Source organism: Lactuca virosa, chromosome 3 (genome assembly GCF_052849685.1).
Source record: "Lactuca virosa cultivar CGN04683 chromosome 3, Lactuca_virosa_CGN04683_v6, whole genome shotgun sequence".
Classification (NCBI taxonomy): domain Eukaryota; kingdom Viridiplantae; phylum Streptophyta; class Magnoliopsida; order Asterales; family Asteraceae; genus Lactuca; species Lactuca virosa.
Window position 1 is genome coordinate 180,143,059 of NC_136428.1, and position 3,872 is coordinate 180,146,930.

Below are 3,872 nucleotides of genomic sequence, written 5' to 3' on the forward strand. Positions count from 1 at the left end.
TATTACGTGGTCCGGAATGGGTCATTCCGAATCAAAGTCCGGAACAATATACCATGCTCCGGAATGGGTCCTTCCGGAAACAGTGGTCATTTATCCTTAAAAAAAAAAACTTATTATTTTTATAAACAAGCACGTTAATAAGGGTTAGATTACTCAATTTCCCTTGAATCTTTACCCTTTTTTCTGATTTGAGTTTTTCTAATTTCATTAAAAGATTGAATCTTTACCTTTCTTTGATTAGGATGTTTTGTCCAGAAATCAAATTGTAGATGCTTAAACGAACCAGCAGAAGCTCATGTGGTATGATACACTCACCAACAGGGGAATCTAACAATTAATGTTAGACGAATTTCGTCCTTGAAGCTACCAGGTGAAAAAGATGAGAACATATGGATGTAGCACAGGTGTGCTGCATAGGGTCTCTCTTTTGGAAAGTATTTCATTTGGTTTTAAATATATATTTTATGACTGCAAATAGTAAAATAAGTTTATTAATCATTTAAAAAAACTTTACAAAACTTAAATACCATGAAATTAAGAACTTTCCAAACACTATCTTATTTCGTTGACCTTTTCACTCAAAAAAAAAATCTTTGAATTTGCAGGTTTCCAATTTCATACAGAAGATGGAGATAGAGTTATTCCTAGTTTTGTTGACGTGGTAATTGGAATTCAAGGAGGTGAAACAAAATCTTTCCCACTTGCATTTCTAGATTCATGTAAACAAGAAGATTCCTCTTACAAATTATGTTAAAAATCTACGTAAAAAATAATTTTCTTGCAAATTTATTGCCAGGTTGTACCCCGATCCACCACTATCGATCAGGTTATAAACTTTGTCTATTCATCATATTTTGACACCATCTGATTCGTATTTTTGAGTAAAAGTTGTTTAATTATGTTTTTTTAGGTTAGGGAGTTTTATTGTTGGAGAGATGTATGGAACTTCTGCAAACAGCTAAAGCTCAACCACACCAGCCCAAGAGGCACACCGCACACCCCTTTTAGTTTCACTCCTTTCTTTGGTAGATCTTATCCTAATTTACTTATTTGCCCGTCATCACTATTATAAGGGTCTTCTGACAAGTATCAAATTATTTTGTGAAAATTATAGGTCCTTCATTCAAGGTTTGGTATCACTGAGGGTCTTGTGACTACCTTTTACTCGGATACATATATATTTACTACAGCTAAATAAACTGATAATTAAAAAATATATATTAACGCACTAGTAACATTTCAGATTTGGGCTCGGATCAGGATTCGAATAGAGATATAAAAACACCATGTTCTTTTGGAAGTTTCCTTGTGATGAAGCAACGCAGGACGACAACACTTAAGGTTATTAAACCATTGATTAATGCTAAATTATAACCTAATGTTGACATGCATGTTTCTTTTTGTTGGATTAATCGGGTTTTGTTCATGGGTAATGGGTCATTTGGATAATTTATGCATGCTTTGAATAAAAAAAACTTGGTAAAAGTTTTGGTAGTAGGAAGGAGCACATTTTCGTATGAGCATGACCAGCTCAAACATGCATTAAACTAAGTGTTTGTTTAATAGATAATATGGTAATATTCATAATGTATTATAATTTTTGGGGTTGTTTATGTAATTCAGGGAAGGATGTGAAAAAAATCGGGCTCTAGGATACACAGACGATGGTGTCGTCTCGACTGATTTCGTTGGCGACACAAGGTAACATTCGTATGTTGATTTTAGTGACATCTAATATTAATATTAATCAATTTGTTATAATTATTTGTTGCAGGTCAGGCATAATCGATTCTCAAGCTTGAGTGTCTTTGAGTGGAAACTATAAGAAAATCATTTCATGGTTTAACAACCAATGTGCATACACCCAACTTATATAGCCCCTTCTTTGATCTTTTTCACAATTGGCCCAATAAATATAATCATTTTGATTTTGTAGAAATCGAGTTATTGACATGGTAGAACATATGAAGACGGAACACATTAAGATGGCTGCTAAACCTCCCGAGGTCACTTACAGTAGAAGAATTACTTAGAGATTTGCATGTTTAATTGTGTTCTTTCAGTTTAATAAGTCAACAACCAAGTTATGGATGTCCTGGGGTAGATTGGTCTTTTTACAGTTGGAGTCTGTTAAGTCTAGTATTAATAGTGTGTGGTAGAGTTTCGTGAGTAGCTTTTGATTCCTGTTTCTTGCAATTACACTTTTTTTTTTCTTTTTCAAATTTAGTAGATGTTAATTCGTTTTTTTCTGTAACTGGATGTTTGATACTTGTCTGGTCTGCTGTAATACCATTTCAAAATGCTTTATAGAGGTTCAAGTTAGAAAGTTGATATTCCACACGTAACTTAATTTGCTACAGAAAAAACGAATTAACATCTACTAAATTTGAAAAAGAAAAAAAAAAGTGTAATTGCAAGAAACAGGAATCAAAAGCTACTCACGAAACTCTACCACAAACTATTAAATACAGACTTAACAGACTCCAACTGTAAAAAGACCAATCTACCCGAGGACATCCATAACTTGATTGTTGACTTATTAAACTGAAAGAACACAATTAAACATGCAAATCTCTAAGTAATTCTTCTACTGTAAATGACCTCGGGATGTTTAGCAGCCATCTTAATGTGTTCCATCTCCATATCTTCTACCAGGTCAATAACTCGATTTCTGCAAAACAAAAATGAAAATCAAAGTGGTTATAGTTATTGGGTCAATTGTGAAAAAGATCAAAGAGGGGGCTATATAAGTTGGGTGTATGCACATTGGTTGTTAAACCATGAGATGATTTTCTTATAGTTTCCACTCAAATACACACAAGTTTGAGAATCGTGTTATGCGTGACCTGCAACAAGTAACTATAACAAATTGATTAGTATTAATATTAAATGTCACTAAATCAACATACAAATGTTACCTTGTGTCGCCAACGAAATCAGCCGAGACGACACCATCGTCTGTGTATCTTAAAGCCCGATTTTTTTCACATCCTTCCCTGAATTACATAAACAACCCCAAAAATTATAATACATTATGAATATTACCATATTATCTATTAAACAAACACTTAGTTTAATGCATGTTTGAGCTGGTCATGCTCAACATCTTTTTCTAGCTTCAGACACAAATCTAAAACCAAACTCCTTACATTTGGGACTTGCATGATAACTCTCTTTAGTTTCCCTTTCAGTTATGGTAAAACTCCACCAACGAACTACATAACACATAAGTTGGATATTAAGTTGTGCGAGACCAAATGACAACACCCATTATACTGTACTAAAAAGAAATTAGAAGCTATTCTACTGCCTAAAATCTGAAACAAAGTGTCCTATTTATACTAAAAACTAACTTGGTAAATCTACTAACAAAATGCTCATGTGCTCCTACGAAAATGTGTTCCTACTATCAAAGCTTTTACTAAGTTTTTTTATTCAAAACATGCATAAATTATCCAAATGACCCATGACCCATGAATAGAATCGATTAACCCAACAAAAGGAAACATACATGTCAACATTAGATTATAATTTAGCATTAATTATAATATATAGTTTTTAGTTATCAATTTATTTTGCTGTAGTAAATATACATGTATCGGAGTAAAAGGCGGTCACAAGACCCTCAGTGATACTAAACCTTGTATGAAGGACCTAAAAATTTCATAAAATGAATTGCATTAGTTATAAAAAGTACCAAAAAAAGAAAGATAAGTATGGTCCACCTTCGCCACAGGGGCGATGCTAGGGGCACAGAGTACCACCTTTTTGGCACCTCCTTGCAGAGGCGGACCAAAAGGGTAAAATTGTCTCTGTGTTTTTGGCTCTCGATTGTATTTGCTCTTCCTAAGCCCTTCCATGTCTGTACTCTT

At 33.5% G+C, this 3,872-nt stretch overlaps 1 long non-coding RNA gene across 5 annotated transcripts; it reads left to right on the forward strand.

The window, feature by feature from the left end:
* The first annotated feature begins 240 nt into the window (after positions 1-240).
* LOC145162747 (uncharacterized) lies at positions 241-3,178 on the forward strand. 5 transcript variants are annotated; one of them, XR_013739295.1, is made up of 7 exons: positions 241-370; positions 606-680; positions 797-826; positions 911-1,025; positions 1,115-1,341; positions 1,624-1,701; positions 1,775-3,178. It is a non-coding gene; the product is annotated as an uncharacterized LOC145162747 (long non-coding RNA). The 5 variants fall into 5 exon arrangements; XR_013739298.1 differs by lacking the exon at positions 241-370 and having other exon boundaries at positions 567-680; positions 1,775-1,854; positions 1,937-3,178; XR_013739294.1 differs by lacking the exon at positions 241-370 and having other exon boundaries at positions 567-680.
* The last annotated feature ends 694 nt before the right edge of the window (positions 3,179-3,872 follow it).